At 39.2% G+C, this 19,360-nt stretch overlaps 1 pseudogene across 1 annotated transcript; it reads right to left on the bottom strand.

The window, feature by feature from the left end:
- Positions 1-3,981: 3,981 nt before the first annotated feature.
- LOC307161700 (tripartite motif-containing protein 16-like) lies at positions 3,982-17,492 on the bottom strand (annotated as a pseudogene). The gene is made up of 7 exons (XR_013824070.1): positions 16,749-17,492; positions 16,577-16,672; positions 16,227-16,460; positions 13,320-13,473; positions 13,157-13,219; positions 12,439-12,910; positions 3,982-4,609 (listed from the first exon to the last, which is right to left on the bottom strand). The product of XR_013824070.1 is annotated as a tripartite motif-containing protein 16-like (transcript).
- Between the last annotated feature and the right edge of the window lie 1,868 nt (positions 17,493-19,360).

Raw genomic sequence — 19,360 nt, 5'->3', positions numbered from 1 at the left:
CGGTAGGCTACCATCTGATTATGTGATCCTGTCCGTATGAAAGGCGCATTCATTAGCCTACTTTTGCCGGTGCTTTGCGGCAAGTTTTATGCGCTTGAGCGCGGAATAGCCATATATACACCCAGGATTGAATATAAACGTGCGATTAGTCCTAATTGCTTAAATAAATTACTACTAGTCTAGAAAAATCCTTTAGTCTATGGCAACTCTAATCAATAGCCTACATTTAATATTTGACATTATTTAATTAGTAATTTTATCCAGCTCTTTACATTAAATTAGTTGAGTTAGCATAATTAGTTAATGAACAAATAAAATAATAAAATAAAGTTTAAATTATACCGGTAACATTGCTTATTCCACCACACAAAGGATTGTTTATGGTGACAATCCGTTATATGTGAAGATTGTATATGGCTGTATCTTGAAGATTTTTGTATTGTATCTTCTGTTATAAAGATGAAGATTGACATTTCGTTAATTAAACAAAATAAGAACACAATGTTGTAAAAAATAAACAACTTAGGCTATCTGTTAGATGTGTTTTGACTACTTTTTGTTTAATTATCTCTAGGTAATGAAGATATAGCCTATTAACAAAAATAAATCTTAGGCTATATATAGGCTAATATATTATATAAAAAAAACTTATAGGCCTATATAAAATATATTTTAAAAAAGGGCCTCATTGATTCATTTTGCCTGATTGGGGGCTGTTACTATTTGCATAAGCTTTTTGAACGTAGAAGTGTGAAAAAGGCGCGATATAGGCTGTCAATTTTATGTGGATTATAAAGGCAAAAAACGAGAAAACGAGAAAAATATGTTGTTTTAACGACATAAGATCACGTTATTACGAGAAAAGATGACGTTAAACCGACATAAGATCTCGTTATTACAATAATTGAGGGGAAAAAATAATATGTATGTGGCAGCAGCTATGCGTCACCGTAGTACTGCTCTTGATGTAAAGTGTAACAATTATCGTCAGTTATCCTCTTGCGCCCTCTGTTGGCATTTGTACATACATATGTTCATTGTTTATATATTTCTTCATGTATTTTAATAGTGTTGTTAAATAAAATAAAATAATTAATTACTTTTAATACCCTACTTTATTTGAACCAACTATATTGCCTCATTTGTAATTATGTATTTAAGTAAAGGCTATTGTTCACTTCAGATCTATCTTTATGACCAAAAAATATATAGCCTAAATAAATAGTCGACACTGACAGCCCTAGTCTTGAACATTTGACCATGAACCTACATTGTTTTGCATTTTGTGACTATTTTCGACTATTTCCCTATCTTATATTTTTTCATTGTTGATTTCTTGAAAATAATAGGCTATTAAAATACTTTCTTGTCACCTTCTCCTGTAAACAATATCGTGAATAGTTTCATAGTGTGTATTCGCCCATTATGGTCGACTGTGTAAATTAAAATTATTACCACCTTCAAAAGTAAAAACTCAGAATGACACATTCCAGAATATTATGTTTATAGATTAAAATTAATGAATTTATCTGTTCAACTTTAAAGTTGTTGTTAATAATTGTGCAAAAAGTTGTGACTTTGATGGTGTATAATTTGCATAGTCCTCATATCCACTAGAAAGTGAGTGAATTATATATATAAAAAAAAAACTATGTTCGTAAACCATTCAGAGATGACATTAATGACATACACAACTTTGTATACAATACAAAATTTGTATCAATGATATTTTCCATGTCATCAGAATACAAGAAAAGAATGATTGATTAGAAAGATAACAAAGGAAAGATAAGAAAAGCTAGGGGGGGAAATAGATATTATTTTATTGTGATGCGACATTGGAGTCATGCTGTGGTGAGACGTTGGTGTCACGCGTCTGTGATGCGACGTGCTGTGGTGAGACGTTGGAGTCACGCGTCAGTGGTGCGACGTGCTGTGATGCGACGTTGGAGTCACGCGTTGGTTTCACGCGTCTGTGGTGCGGCGTACCCCTTCTGTCACGTAAAAGTACACGACTGTAGACTTCGGTAAGTTATCCGTGGCACTATCCACTCGCCATACTCCTGCTCCCGGTGTGAATGCACTCATTGATTAACATGGACGCCGAAAAAAATACGCGCTGCTCACGTGCCGCTGACGCTTGCGGTGTGAAACCGGGGTAACTTCTGCTTGAAATACGTTTCCTGGTCTCTGCTTCGACGAAGGAAAAGTTTCCAACAGTTTTTATCAAAATTTTGATTAAAATATGTAAAATCTGCAAGTTATCAACATAACACCACAGACACTAATAAAGTGTGACACATGAAATTGTCATGAATTTAGCTAACTTTAAGAAAATTAATAAGAAAGAATGTACTTACTCACCATGCACCCCTCAGATCAACCAGCACCTGCAATGACCTTTACACACAGGAAGTAATCCAAATAGATTTCCCCCTTTTCTTAAAGGGATGACATCCATTGATGTAACACCACAGACATGAATTTGGGGGACACTATTTATTAGGTATTACAAAATATGTATTTTTTAAAAACAATTTAATAAAATTGTACATGTTAAATAAAATCTATATTCACAATATATCCACTTTATTTGTGTTACAAATGTTATATTGTTGCAATTACATTCCATGATACCTCACTGAGGTAAGGCGGGAACATGCATATTTTGTTACAAATGCAATCTCTCAAACTCAATTAAATATTCGAAAAGAGAATCGAAAAGACGACAGATCAAGACAGCAGAAAATGGATTAACAGTTTCATTCAAGCCATCTAACGACTATAGTGTCATCTACTTTTCTTTCCTAGTTCTTTTCTTTCCGTAGAGTCTCGTGTTCAGTTAAGTTTTGTTAAACGTTAAGTTTTGCCGTGCCCCGCGTCAAACTTCAAACCGGAGGCTGCATTTTCAGGACCGCAGTTCTAGGACCCTAGGTTTTTAGTGACAACGTACGCCACCTACTGAATTAGAGGACCAGCAAAGATGGATGACAATCAGAGTGTGAGTATCAAATGCGAATCAAATTTATTTGGTTAAACTTTAAAAACAATTGTGATGCATTTCATTGGAAAGTTAACGTAGCCAGTGTGATGGTGATTTGCTAAATAGTCTTGAATGCATAGCCATATATTAGCCTCTAATGCTGTAAAATGAATTGTTAGCACATTCATTTAACGGAACTGTTGCATGATAAGCCTGTGTTGACATATTGACAGCACAATAAACTGTAGCATGTACGATCTGAAAGCCTCTGGTGTTCTTTTTCCAGAGGTATGCATAACAACTATATTTATTATTATTATATGTTGTATTTAAGTCGCTTAAAAAAATGATGCACATAATTATAATTATGCAATAAGAAGGAAGAACTGGAATGAATATCAAATATATTTATGTTATTCTAATTTCCTCATTCCTCTCCCTCTCGTTTTTAACTCTATCTGCTCATCCGGCTGTAGCCATAAAACTAATCCATATGAATGGAGTGGTTTGGTCAAAATTTTCTGAAGACAGATTGAATTTAGGCTTTTATTCATATAAACATTCATCAACTCACACATCAGTTATGATAAACGGAAGCTCAAGCATGTTCGCTTGATGTGCGAGAACCACTGAAGTTCTTTCTTGTGTTACGCAGCACGTTTGAGCTTCTTCAAGAATCAAAATCCATTTAGTTTTATTAAGGTTTTTTATTCATAAAAGTCAGAGTCAATTCTAACAATAATAAATGTGCATAAAACAAGTCTTTTAGAATGCAGCACAATATCTTACAGCAACTATAAGCAAAGGGCAGGTGTAAGATTCCATGGAGGGCGTTAAGCATCCAAGCAAGTGCTTTCAGCAGGCAGGACCACCTGTGATTTCACCGTTAGGAACGGCCGACCAGCTTTTAGGCATTGTGTTTAGTGAAGGAAAGTGATGCGTTGGTTTAATAGCTCTTGTGCAGCAACCTCGAATGAGTAAAACGCTGACCTCAGCGGAGGATTTGACAGTTTTTATTCTTCATGCAGTTATTTATGTCCATCATATGACAAATACTGTGTTTTTGAAGGTGTGTCTATTTAAAAAAAAAAAGAAAAGGATTTCCCATGACAAAAACAGACTTATATGAAATATATGTGATGTAGGTTATAACTGCAATGCGATATACAGCAGGTTATTTCTTAGTCGCCAATGCTAGCAAAGCAAATATTTTGAATCCCTAATCAATCACAATCATTTGTTGCACAATATTAGAAAACATCATACAATTACACCAAAAAATAATCTATATATTTTTTAACCTGTTAATCTTTGCCAGTGCCCAGGCGCACTGAAGTGTTTTTTTTTTTTTTTTTTAAATCCAGCAGGTTTCCCTTGTATTGGCTTTGGACACAGTCACCTACAGTTTGTGTTGTAATGAAACGTTTAATGAGTCCAGTTTCCAGATTGGGTTAAACTGTACTTGGGATTGTCACTGGAAAGATGGGAGAGAGGCAGCTGCTATCCACATTTACCACTCATTCATTTTTATCAGCATGCTTAAACCTGTAGTACTATTATTCATATAATCTCTTAAGATGACAGTTTCACTGTTGATCCCAAATTGACCCCAAACCCCGGATAGAGCTGTAGGATATCAGATGTTAAATATCCAAAGTTCGTCAGAGTTGTAGAAACTTGATGGCGTGTCTGATTAAAACACGGGACAAATACCAGTCCTTTGCTCTCTTTTATTTTCAGTTCAAGATGATTAAGTCTTGGGTAATTCTCATGGCATAAAGATCATGGATTGCAGATTCACACGTTGTAAATAGACAGATGCCAACAGATGGACAGGATGGATCGGATGTACAAGATGGTTTTAAGTCACTACAAACGATACAATAAAGGAAATCAAACTCATATAATTCATCAAACATAACATGTATATACTCAAACCAAACAATTGAAATAAATAAATTCAAAAAATACAATTTCCTATTTTGTTCCTATTATTTCAAATTATCATTTGAGGCACTCTGTTCAGCTTTATTTTTCTGTCCCCCGAGCCAAGACAGTTGGCAAAAGAGCTTTTATGTTCAAAGCCACTTTAGACTGGAATAATTTACCTTCCGATATTAGATCCATCACTTCATTTGGGATGTTTAAGCACACCTTGTCTTCTTACTTTGTGATTGACTGCTCTTGTAATGTATGATGCTGACACAATGTGAATTTTTTTTTATTATTTTTTTTTATTTATTATTATTATTTTTTTTTTATTATTTAAATTAATTGTATTATTATTTTGTGATCCAAATACATATGTATGTATGTATGTATGTATGTATGTGTATGCATATGTATATGTATGTGTATATATGTATGTATATATGTATGTGTGTGTGTATATGTACGTATGTATGTATGTATATATATATATACATGTATACCTTGTATGTTCAATTTCAAATGTATTTCTGCCAATTTGATCTAATGGTTATAAAGTTCGGTATATTTCGGTTAATAGATTTTTTTTTTTTTTTTTGTGTGTGTGTGTTTGTGGTTCTGTATGTATTTGTTTGTCTAAATATGTATAATTGTATTCCTGTCTATTTTATTATTGTTCGTTTGTGATGGTCGTGATGTATTTTAGGACCCCCTTGAAAACGAGATGATGCATCTCAAGGGGTTTATCCTAATAAAATAAATTTCAGAGAGAGACAATTGGCAAAACAAACTTACTTAACGCATCTTAAGGAAAGGACTCAAAGGACATGGTTGGGTCTCCAAACACCCACACCTCACCAATGCAAAAGAAACAAAGGAAGGAAGTGAGGCCTACTTATAGACCTTAACCAGGGGGTTTATGGGTAATGTAGTGTACTCAATTTAGTAGTGTAGTCTACTTGGGATTGTGGGATATGTAGTACATATGTATATGGGGAAATAAAGAAAGAAATAAAATTAAAGAAAAGGGCCAAATTCACAACAGCCGCCCCCAAATACAGTGATGTATTTGCTATTACTCATCTATTTCAGGTAATGGGATCAACTTAGCAACTGGACGTACATACGTTTTTCCATTAATAACGATCTCAGCTACTCTGACACGCCCATCCTGACTAGGTAGGAGACGTACTACCCTGCCAATGGGCCATGATGCTCTTGGAAGTTGAGAATCAACTACTAACACGACAGCAGAGTCATTTAGATTAGGCTGTTCTCGATTCCATTTTTGACGGAGCTGCTGATCTGGTAAATAATATCGGATAAAGGAGGTCCAAAACTGGTCAACGAGGACCTGGCTGTGGCGCCAAGATCTGCGGCCAAGGAGCTTAGTGTTGGCATAAATCACCTGAGGTAGAGAAGAATCTCGCCGCCCCATGAGGAGGAGATTTGGAGTGATGGGGTCAAGGTCTGAAATGTTTTAAGAAGCGTAACCAAGTGGCTTCGAGTTTAGCACTCCTTCAACTTCTGTCAAAACGGTCCGTAGGACTTCCTCTGATACGGTTTGACTGCCAAGTACCACCCGCAAAGCTGTTTTAACTGAACGGACCTCTCTTTCCCATGACCCCCCAAAATGAGGGGCTTGTGGTGGATTAAACTTGAATTTAATCTGCTGATTTTCCAACTTGACTTGTAACTCAGTGGTAAGGTTCTGGAAAGCTTCTTTTAATTCTCTTGCAGCTCCACGGAAATTACTTCCTTGATCACAAAGAATCTCATATGGCTTACCTCTCCTGGATATAAAGCGGCGTAGGGCCATTAGAAAGCTGTCCACATCTAAACTGCTCAACAAATCAAGATGCAGACATCGAGTGGTCTGGCACTTAAACAGAATGCCCCATCTCTTCTCTGTTCTACGGCCAATATTGACATGGAAGGGACCAAAACAGTCCATTCCTGTGGACCAAAAGGGAGGTTTAAACAACCAGAGCTTGGAGAGTGGAAGATCAGACATTTGAGGGATAGATGGTTTAGCTCTCCACTTCCTACATTGTAGACAAGACCACTGATGTTTTTTTACGGCTTGTCTCCCTCTAATTATCCAGTAATTGCGCCGAAGTTCTGAGAAAACTCTCTCTGGACCAGGGTGGAAAAGTTTCTCGTCGCAGTCCTTGATAATTAAATGGGATAATGGATGTTTGGGGTCGAGGACGATTGGGTGAACCATTCCAGGTTCCATATCCTCTACACGTCTGAGCTTACCACCCACTACAATAAGTCCTGTTTCTTCATTGAATTCAGGAGAAAGTGTAAGGAGACAACTCTGAGGTTCAATGGGCTTTCCTTCCTTTAAACACTGGTACTCAGAGGGAAAACTTTGTTGCTGGGCTTGTCTCAAAAGAAGGTTTTGAACCGAAGAGGCGTCACAGGGGTCCTCCCTATGTCGTTGCAGTAACTCATTTGTTGCAAACTGTAGCTCTGACCATGATTTGAAACAGGAAGGATCTGGGAGTACAAAATCATCCAGTTGTGTTAAGCCACAAAAGAGTGGTTTGCGGAGCTCAGGATCAGGACTAGCAGATCTGGATACTAGATTTTTGGGCCATTCATGTGGAGGAAATTTCAGAAACATTGGACCTTGTCGCCATCTATGATCAGGTTTGGCTAGCTCAACAACAGTTTTACCTCTTGTAATGTCATCTGCTGGATTCTGTGCAGAAGGAATATACCTCCAAGAAGTGGGATCAGTGAGTTCCAGGATTTCAGTGACTCTGTTAGCTACAAAAACTTTGTAACGACAGGAGAGGGAGTGCAGCCAAGACAAGACCGTTGTCGAATCAGACCATAGGACAATATTTGTCAAAGGATGAGTCAATTCATTCTGCAGGAGTTTACAAAGCTGTGCACCTGTTAGAGCAGCGCAAAGTTCAAGGCGAGGGATGGATATTTGCCTTTTGGGGGCAACTCGAGATCTTGCCATGATAAAGGAAGTATGTACCACACCCTTGTCAGTTTCCATTCGCAAATAGGCTACTGAACCATATGCGCTCTCTGAAGCGTCGCAAAAAATATGCAACTCTCTGGATGTGATTTGGCTGGAAGGTAAAGTTAAATAACAACGAGGAAGCTGTATCAATGACAGGTCAGGGAGCTCAGTTTCCCAAGCCTTCCAGGCCTGTTGAATAGGATCTGGCATAAGGGGATCATCCCAGCCCCGGGACTTCATCCAGCATTGTTGTATGATGACTTTAGCTCGCGTTGTAAAGGGGGTTATGTAGCCTAAGGGATCATACTGGCTGGCGAGGACTTTATATATATTGCGCAGGGTTGTGATTTTATACTCCACAGTTCGGGATCGATACCCTAATGAATCAGAGGGACAGTGCCAACTCAAACCCAGAGCTCCTTCTTTAGGATCCAAACGATCTTGATTGATCCACAGTTCAGCACTCTCAGACCTGGCTTCAGGAGGAAGATGTCTGACAACATCAGGCTGGTTACTTGCCCACTGTCTGATTTCAAATCCTCCACTCATCAGTAAAGAACGTGTTCGGTCTAGGAAGTTCTTAGCAGTTTGCACATTTGGGAAACTCTCTAAACAGTTGTCCACATAGAATGACTGAAGTACAGAATTCACTATATCTTCATATCCTTCTTGATGATCATGGACATGCCTTTGTAGAGCATATGTTGCGCAACATGGACTACATACTGTCCCAAAGGGCAAAACTTGCCATTCGTAGATGTCAGGTGGATTTGACCTCTGCATGTTGCGCCACAGGAAGCGTACAAGAGAACGGTCTTCTGGTAGTAGCCTTACTTGATGGAACATGGATTTTATGTCCCCACTAATTGCCACTGGGCACTGACGAAACCGGAGTAAGACACCAAGTAAGGAAGGGCCCAGTTGTGGACCAGGAAGAAGTTGACTGTTAAGTGACACACCTTTATATTGATAGGAGCAATTGAAGACTATTCTTTTTTTCCCGTTATGCTCCACAATATGATGAGGAATATACCATGATTCATTAGATGAGTCATGAGAAAGTTCCACTTTGGAAACATAACCGGACTCCTCCAGCTTAGCAATTTCTTGGTCATTCACAGCAGCAGTTTTAGAATCTCTTTGGAGGCGTCGCTCAATACATCTGAGGGAAGACATAACTGCATTTGGTGAGGCTCGTAACCTCATGGCGGAGGCAGCACGCAATAACGGAGTGGCATATCTTTGCACACCATCCACATCAACTCTTTTAGACTAGGAGGCCAACAAGTCCATAGCTTCTTGGTCCTGCTTGGACCTAGTAATGACTTTCTCATTTCTGAAAGGAAGGATGTCTACTTTCCATAATTTCTCCACATCATGGCGAAGTTCTTCTAGTGGATTAGCGATGGTAAAGAGACACTGCATCTCATCAGTGTTAGGAATCGGTATTGGGCCTTGAAGTACCCAGCCTAACCTGGTCTGAATTGCAGCTGGGGATTTAGGAGGCCCAAAATGCACCTGATCAACTGGATTTATCAGGTGTGGGTAGTCTGCACCAATAAGAATAAGTGGTTGGATATTAGCAAAGGCTGGAAGGGGTAAGTCTCGAAGATGTCTGAAACGTCTCTGCAAGATCTCAACAGGGTAAGTCTGTTCTGCCAGCCCCAATCTTGCAGCAGAAAAGGCATTGGAAATGGAGTACTTCTTTTCTGGATTGGCCATGGAGGATATTTCAAAGGTTATGGAAGAGCCTTCAAGTGCTAGAGTATCTTGACGTACAGTTCTAACAATTAGGGACTCAGTTACCCCAGTAAGGCCTAAATAATCAGATGCTTGAGGTAGCAACATGGTACGTTCTGATCCATCATCTAAGATGGCATAGGTTTGCAAAGATCTTCCTTTATGATGGAGAAGTATTTCAACATCTTTAAGCAGTACCTTGCCAGAACCTCCAAGGCGACTAAGATAGAATGTACCGTTATCCTGATCACGGCAATTAACTCCATGAAGGATACCAAGATGTCTCCCTTTGCACTGTGGACAAGGTTTTTTCAGGTCACAGTTGACAGCTAGATGGTTAAGCCCGCATCTCCAACATCTTTTGTTCTCTCTAATCCATGCATCCTTCCTGGTGTCTTCTAAAGATTTAAAAGAGGGACACAGGCCAATAAAGTGATCTCTACTGGAGCAATATGCACATGAATACTTGGAACTCCATTCTCCATCTCTCAAATTCTGGGGTTGCTTATTTGTGGATCTTGGGACAACAGAATTTCCATTGACTCCGTACAAGACAGTTCGAGTGTTAACGTAGGACTTTGGTTGAGGTCTACTCAGGAGTGGTTTTGGAAAGTCACTAACCTGGTCAGCCATTGCTTGACACTCAGCCTCTTCTTGGAGCCAGGCGGAAAAGTTAATCAGGTTGTAGCTTTGACCCTTTAGGATCGTACGGGCATAACGGGCAAAGTTGGTCACATGCTCTGTGGGCAGTTTACTGAGTAGTTGCTGTACATGAGAAGCACAGGATAATTCGGACTTAACTTGGTCTTGGCCCGAAGATTGGAGCATGCCAACCAAAGCTCGAACCTTTAGTGCGAAGCTGCTAAATGCTCTGCTGTCACCTGGTCTCACCTTGGGGAGAGCTAGAATGGCTTTGATTTCTCTCAAAACTAATTGGTGAGGTTGCCCATATTTCTGCTGTAGTGCCAAAAGAGCCATACTGTAAGGCCTAGGATCGTTAGCATAAGCTAAAGCTAGATCACGAGCTGGAGAAAATTTTAAATGATCCAGCAAAATATGGAATTTGTAATGTTCTGGCTCATGCAGTGGCAACAAATTTGTCAAAGCTAACTGCAACATTGCAAATTCTTGGGGGTCATCATTCACCAAGAAAGGAAAGGAAGGTCCCTGAACACGAGAAGTAGGATAGGAAGGAACAGGATATGAAGCATAATATGGCTGGGAATATGGATAAGGATGAAGAAATGGAATTGCGGTTGTTTGATTAGTGGGAACAATTGGTTGAATGTACGGGGCAGGATGTTGTACAACAGGATTCCCTACATGACCTACAGACTGTGATTGAATATGAGGACCTACATTAGCTGAGGATACATGAGGAATCGCCAAGCTAGAAGATGGTCCTAATGGCTGTGAATACTGGGAAACAGCATACCGAGGCTGAGGTGGTAATTGTGCTGATGTTACTTGTGAGGATAACTGAGTATGAGCTATGTAAGGGGAAAATGGACTACATGGTAAACCAGGCTGTGGTGAACCAGGTGGTTGTACCAACACTGGTGATGTTTGCACTTGAAGGGAATGACTATTAGAAGGCTCAGGAACCAATGGAACAATAGAAGGTTGTAACATACTACTTGATTGTAGTTGTGGTGCTATCTCATGTGTGTGCATATGTTGGGGTGGACTACGTAACAGTGAGGAAGGAGGAAGAGGCAACGAACTAGGCCTACTCAATGGAAGCAATGAAGGAACAGTTGAGGAATTACATTTCTCACAGGTTGATTTCTGCTCAGCTTTCTTAATACATGCACACAATTCTTGAACAATAGATGCATTAGCAAAGGCATTTTCATCATCATCAGAAGCATCATCAAAAGACTCAGAAAATTCAGAATGTTTAGAAGAAACAACTAACTGTGACATTCTAGACATCATCTCACCAAGCATATCCTTAAGTCCAAGTATTTCTTGTTTAACATCCATATTGAGTAAATCATGTTGAGACTGTTCACGATGAGCAGATGAGCATGGTGCAGATCTTGAAGATGGATTTTCATACTGGGTTTGGTGATGATCAGTTTGGTGATGATGAACTAGTGTTGGTGAGAAAGGGGGAGAAGGAGCACGTTCTCTCACCATACAATCAGCAAAACGAGCAGGGGGTCTTCTCCTTCTTAGGCTGCGTCGGATTGCAGGTCTTGCATGGTAATCCATGTCAAGTTGTAGAAACTTGATGGCGTGTCTGATTAAAACACGGGACAAATACCAGTCCTTTGCTCTCTTTTATTTTCAGTTCAAGATGATTAAGTCTTGGGTAATTCTCATGGCATAAAGATCATGGATTGCAGATTCACACGTTGTAAATAGACAGATGCCAACAGATGGACAGGATGGATTGGATGTACAAGATGGTTTAAAGTCACTACAAACGATACAATAAAGGAAATCAAACTCATATAATTCATCAAACATAACATGTATATACTCAAACCAAACAATTGAAATAAATAAATTCAAAAAATACAATTGGCAAAACAAACTTACTTAACGCATCTTAAGGAAAGGACTCAAAGGACATGGTTGGGTCTCCAAACACCCACACCTCACCAATGCAAAAGAAACAAAGGAAGGAAGTGAGGCCTACTTATAGACCTTAACCAGGGGGTTTATGGGTAATGTAGTGTACTCAATTTAGTAGTGTAGTCTACTTGGGATTGTGGGATATGTAGTACATATGTATATGGGGAAATAAAGAAAGAAATAAAATTAAAGAAAAGGGCCAAATTCACAACAGAGCGGCTGAGTGAATGTGGTCTGGATTCTGTGGATGAGGGTCATTGTGTCAGAGATGCTGTAGAAGGACAGAATTCCTGCACTGTGATCCACATACACTCCTATTCTAGAGGAGCTGGAGACTACAGGGAGTTTAATTTCTTTCTGATTGTGTCTGAATGCACACCTGGAGTCAGAGCAGGACAATCTCCAGGACTGATCATTAAATCCAAAGACACAATCATCACCATCTCCCTCTCTGCTGATGCTCTTATATGAAACTGATATTCCCACCCCAGCCGTCCCACTCCACTCCACCTCCCAGTAACAGCGTCCACACACACTCTCTCTACACAACACCTGAGAAAAATCATGAAATCTGTCCGGATGATCAGGGTATGGCTGGTCAGTCCCAATAAAAGTAGCCACTCTGTTGCCTTCAGAAAGACGGAGGTATTTATGTGCAGTGTTTGAATCCAGTGTGAGCTGACAGGAATCTGATTGAAAAAGAAAATTAATGATGTAACATCATTTGTATATTTCTGTCATTTGTGTTATAGTCACCTGCATTGTGAAACAAAAACATGTAAGGGTAAACTTGGAACCACAAATTTAAGGGTCCACAAACCAACCACCCCCATCATTCACCCCCATCACCAGCAGACAGATAACTAATAACAAGTTAGAATTCAGGTGATCACTGATTTATTTTTCGTGAAGATTGCTTTAATAGTCACACTTACATTGCAAGAAGTCATCTCTGGTCCTGAGTTCAGTGGCAGTAACAATTTCAATGTATGTCACTACTGAAACCAACAGACATGTACAGTGTAATTCACAAGCTATTTTCTAAATTGTATATTATATGGTGTATGATTGAAAATGTTTAAATAAATGAATATTTACCTTTACCAAATATATTTTCTGTTGCTTCTTTGCAGACGTATTCAAGTTTCCCTCTTAGCATAGAGACAGATAGAGTCAAATCATCATAAGAGAGGAGAGAACTGACATTGACGCTGTCTGTGGATACATGAGGAACAGAGAGACACTGGAAACTCTACAATGACAAACAAAAGAACAGATTTTAATAATCAGTGAGTCTCATTCACTAATGCGTACACATGTATTTGTGCGTAAAATCTGTGTCCACGCATTTTTTTCTGTATTTATGAGAGTGCATGAACAAAGGGCAGTGCCAGCAAACAGGACGGGGTGAGCTTGAATTTTTCCCCAAACCAGTTATGCGCAAGTTAACCACAAGTTATCCACAGCCGTTTAAGTGCAAGTTAATACTGAAAACATATCTGTCAAGTTAACAGCAGGCATTTCATTTGTTACCTCAATCACACATTTTTGGACTTTATGGTTTAAGTTTAGAGTTCAGAAAAAATCATGGATGGATTAGATTGACAAACATTAATGCTGTCTATCAGGTTGTGGTGCCTACTCTATTATGGTTAGAGTTAAAGGGTACATAACATGCACAGTTTCACCTAATCTCATGTTAATCTTGAGTACCTATAGAGTAGTAGTGCATCCTTAATATCTCAAAAAAGTGTTTAGTTTTATTATATTTAGAAAAGAAAAATACAGCTTTCCGATTCTCTCCGGAAAAAGCCGAGCTCCTGGAGGCGGAGCTATAGAGTCAAGCGGTAGTTCTTGATTTCCAGCAAAAGACAGAAATCTGATCCAGTTGTACTTACATGAATGGGGTCTTTTATCACTGGGACCGCTCCACGTTTTAATAGCAAACGATTTGCAAATCCAGCATCGACCTGAGCCTTGTTAATAAAACATTCGTCACTGAAACGACCAGAACACACAACCGCACTTCCTACACTCCGTTGCTGCCCGGAAAAACAAACGGCATCCACTGTTCCTGTAACACTGGGTTCTTTGGAAAACTGAACACGGTAAGCTTTCCCTCACATCCAAATACACACTTTTTTGGAGACATTCTTGAACAAATCCTATGCAGCGCTGCCGATGATTTCCTGTTGATGTGCGCGGTCTCGCTCTCCTCTAGTCGACGTGCTCGCGGGCGAGCTTTTCCGAGAGAAATGCTCATATAAGGAGTTGCACTCTGATCTACGTCATTAGATCCACGATCTAAAAAAAACAGCCGAAACTTGTACCAACCCGGAAGTAAGATTTTCAGCATAGAAATTCTCCGTTATTCGTCCAAAATATTTTTTTAAAACTTTGCCCATGTTTAGCATGAGAATCTATCTCTTTAACACTGTAAACAACTCTGAATACATGAAACACCATTGTACCCCCCCTTTAAGGTTAGAGGTTTGTATTTCTTTCAGAGTTGTGCAATCAATCAGCACTGTGATTGACATGACCAATGAATGAACAGAGATGAGAGTCTGTCTGCTTGTCTTTTCACTGATGTCATTACATACTGATCATTACAAACATACACATACGTAACTCAGCAAGTCCTGATTCATGGCACAATTACTGTCAGAATAACGACTGCTAATTACACGTCTGTTAAAGCACTTAAAAGGGTCCTATTAGGCTTTTTCACTTTTTCAACTTTAGTTAGTGTGTAATGTTGCTGTTTGAGCATAAAAAAACAGATGTGCAAAGTTACAAAGCTCAAAGTCCTCTCCAAAGGAAGATATTTTATTGAACAGAATCCACTTTCCAAGAACTACAATGAACGGCCCGTTTGGACTACAACACGTTTTTTCCGGGCTTTGTGAAGTCATAATGTTCCTCATTTAAGTAATCCCCGCCCACGAAATATATGGAAAAAAAGGGGACAAGTCCTGGTTGAGCTGCATTAGAGAAGAGTGTTGTGACTGTCAAAGAGACACTGTTTTGTCCACCCTGTTTCCAAAACTCATTTGTTTGAAGGCTGACGAATGTTCCTGAACTTTATCTCTGTGCTGCACATTTTATGGAGAACAGCTTCCAGAGCCACAATGCAGGCTGTAGCTTTTGCAAGGTTGTTCACCGCCACTTAGGAAAGTTAACATTGGTTTAGTGATTGATTACTGTTTGTATTACCATAGTTTCCGACAAATAAGATTAAATGGTGTATAAAATCGTATCTAAACTGTATGAAAAAATTACACAAATCCAAACATCCTGTGAAATCCGTGCTTGCAAAGTCTGTGCTCTTGTTTGTTAACATTCTTTAGTCTGAATCAGGCTTGAATTGATTTGAAATTGACACCATCCTTAATATTTACATCTGAGTGTTATGGAGGGGTGGTACATTTCCCGAACATGTACTAGGCGGTGCCAACACTGGGCCAGCTAACCAATCATAGCACATTTCTTATTTTGGAAGGAGGGGCTTTGTCGAAACCGGAAATAAACGACGAATTCGAACCAGACTGGGGAGAGAGCAGTAACAATGTAAAATATGTGAAAAATAATGTTTTTTGAACAATCAAGCATGAAACATATTCTAGTACACCCCAAAAACAAAATCAAGACTTCACAAAAGGGCATAATAGGATCCCTTTAAAGCTTAATTTAAAATTAATTAAAGTGCTACACATAACATCTTTTTTCCACCCTCAATATCTATTGTTTTTATAGAGGAGCATACAGGTCTTGAAACAAAATTAATTGAGGTTACTTCATATAATACTTTATATAATATTTATTACAGCAAAAATACCAGAGGAAATATCTTAAGCAATGTAATAGGGGACTTTAAAATTGTTTTGGACAATGGGACGGACTGTGGTCAAAAAGATTGAAAAGCGCTGACTTAGTTTTATTTTTAGAAACTCTTCACTGTAATAATAAGATAATCTTAAATGTACTGCTTCTGAGATAAGTTACCTGTAGGAAATGTATGTGATCATCTGTGTGTGAAAGCTGCTTCAGCTCAGCTTCTCTCCTCCTCAGATCATCAATCTCCTGCTCCAGTCGCTTCAAGAGTCCTTCAGCTCGACTCACTGCATCCTTTTCCTGATCTCTGATCATCCGTGTCACCTCAGATCGGCTTTCCACAATGGAGCGGATCAGTTCAGTAAAGATCCTCTCACTGTCCTCCACTGCAGCCTGTGCAGAGCGCTGTTAGGACACACAGACAATCAGACCTTTCACTCATGGGCTTCAGTGGGACTGGGCTCCTCAATGACTAGAGTCCTTAAAGAACCTAAAACATTTCTGACTCCCCTTAAACTTACCTTATGAGTCTTCACAGTCTCTTTCAGCTCCTGAAGCTTTTTCTCTCCCTCCTGGATTCTCTGCTGGATCTTTCCTTGTATGTCCCACAGCTGTTTCTGTAAGAGTAACAGATAACAGCTCTTACTGTATTGCATCAAAAACGTGTATTTTACTAAGATTTGCTTTTCATACCTGTTTCTCAGATCTCTCTGCTTCAGCCGAAACGGTATCATGATTTGTGTGTTTGTCCATCGTACATAGCAAACAAATACAATGCTGGTCAGTACGACAGTAAACCTCCATCAGTCTGTCATGTTCAGAGCAGATCATCTTCTGCAGTCGTCCAGAGGCATCAGTCACTTTGTGTCGTCTACTACCTGAGTGAAATTCCTCATGTCGCTCAAAATGAGTTTGACAGTATGATTCAAGACACACCAGACAGGACTTGACAGCTTTATATTTCCTTCCAGTACAGACGTCACACTCCACATCTCCAGGTAGCATAACTGAGAGCAGGACGAGCTGTTTGAACTTTTGTCTTCTTCAGTGTCTCCACCATTTCAGCAAACACCACATTCTTGTTTAAAGCAGGTCTTGGAGTGAAGGTCTGTCTGCACTGAGGGCAGCTGTAAACTCTCTTCTGATCCTCTTTATTCCAGCAGTCTGTAATGCAGCTCATACAGTAACTGTGTCCACAGGCGATGGTCACTGGATCCTTCAGTAGATCCAAACAGATTGAACAGCTGAACTGATCCCACAAAATACTGGCTTCTGCCATTTTACTGCACGAACACACAGGCAGAGAGAAACATAGCCTAGAGCTAATCAGTACTTGAGCTTGAGAAAGGTGTAAAAGGTGTGTTTAACTCTCAACTCTAGAATTACAACTACTCCAGTGACAGCTTCTTCGCACAGAGAGATCATTTCTTACCTAAAATAGTTCGCCGGATTATCCTAATTAGAAAATCTAGAATCTGAAATGTTGTAACTACCTACAGACCCTGCAGTGAGTAAGACAATAGCCTACCAGAGAGAGAGAAATCAGGTTTCATTTGACCTAAACCGAAGAGTTTCCTGGTTCTGCGTTTGAGAAACTGAAAGCAGTTTGTGTAAATACGAGGTTAAAATCGACCGTTCGATAAAAAATCGATAGAGGGCGTTCATACACTGCATTTTCATTGACTGTGTTGTGCCAGACCTGTCTCTCTGTAAAATTAGTCAACCAAGATAAAATACGTCATAGTAAATCTCATACACATTATGTCCATACTCCATAGTGTAAGACTGGAGAAACTGGAATAACTGGAAAAGAGGGGGCTACTCCTTGAGAAAACAAAGGAAACTAGCATTTGAACTCTCTTGCTATATCACCATCCCCATTCTAGACACGATCACACTTGAGTTGATCACTTCCCAATTTACACATCATTCCCTTCACCCATCCTACCTGAATTCACCCAAAAATCAAAATGGTTTACTATGAACAATTATCATACAGTATTATACATGTTTGGTATTATTTGAAATGTCTGCGACTGGTACAAAGGTCTCATTCCCACAAAGGTAATAAGGTGTGGAGAGTTTAGAGACATCTTGTTAACTGCTTTGGGTGTGCCCCAATGTAAATCAACTGCTGTCCCCAGTCAGTCTGGGACGGTGATTAATGCAAATTCCCACTGTGAACTCATGTTTACATTTGAAAAGAGGTTTCTGCCTTGGTCTGAGTATTTAGGGAGATGCTGAAGAAGGCTCGTGGCGATTTGTAGCTCAAATTAGCCCATGATGCAGAGTGTATGCAGGCACTCGGCATCATGTATTTTATAATGTCAGGTTCGCATCTTCTCTCTTTATTCCAGAGCATTTGATGTTTTGTATTTATTATCTATGAACTGATTATGAAATTGGCATGATACATTTACCTGACATAATAAATTGTTACATTTGATTTTATTCCGACTGACTCTGAAATTGTTTTCCCAAGTAGATTAAACCAATTTGTATGTTACCGCAAGTTTTGCGTCAGATTAGTGACAACTAATGTTTGGCATCAATTCAAGTGTACTTGGTTTGCAAAGACAAGAAGTGAATTTCCGTTTAGAACAGCAAATGCTTCTTGAAATTTGGGTGTGTCTTACCTCTGTTTTAATTTAATGTTACTTTAGATAAGTGTACGTGGGAAACCACGGCATGGCCAATCCAAAGCTATAAGAGAAGTAGCCTAATGTTGGTCAGCTGTAATAGTGGCCATTCCTCTACTGAAGTAAACATTAAGTTAAATTCAAGTGTATGCAATTTCTTGGGGGCTATACCAAAGTATATTTGATTGTGTAAACCGTGAATGTGACCGATCTCAGGTATATAGCAATTAGCCTATACCTCAAAACTGATGGGCTTGTGAATGGGAGACCCGTGTTAAACAGAAGAGGCGAGGACCTCTAAGTGACATAGTTTCCTAATCTGAACGAATTAAATAAGAGTTAAAAAGAGTTAAATAGAACAATCAAATATATTGTTAAACTATTATATTGTTGACCAATAACCAACTGGCAATCTAACCTAAATTCGAGGTTGTGATAAAATGGAGTCAGATAGAAGCTTAAGGCTACGTTTACACGTGGATGGCTATTTTCATAAACGGACATTTCACTCCTCTTCGTTTTCAAAAATAACATCGTGCACACGAACCATAGACAGACACGAACCCGTGTAGGCCTATATGCTGTCAAGAGCATGCCAAACTTGTAGGTGGCAGTGTAATGAGAAGCTCAAGCCCACATTAGCAAATCAGAATCCTGAAAATAGTC

This window comes from Squalius cephalus (genome assembly GCF_949319135.1).
Source record: "Squalius cephalus genome assembly, chromosome: 7".
In the NCBI taxonomy this organism is placed as follows: domain Eukaryota; kingdom Metazoa; phylum Chordata; class Actinopteri; order Cypriniformes; family Leuciscidae; genus Squalius; species Squalius cephalus.
The sequence above is the reverse complement of the archived record's forward strand: the minus strand, read 5'-3'. Positions and strand labels throughout refer to the sequence as shown.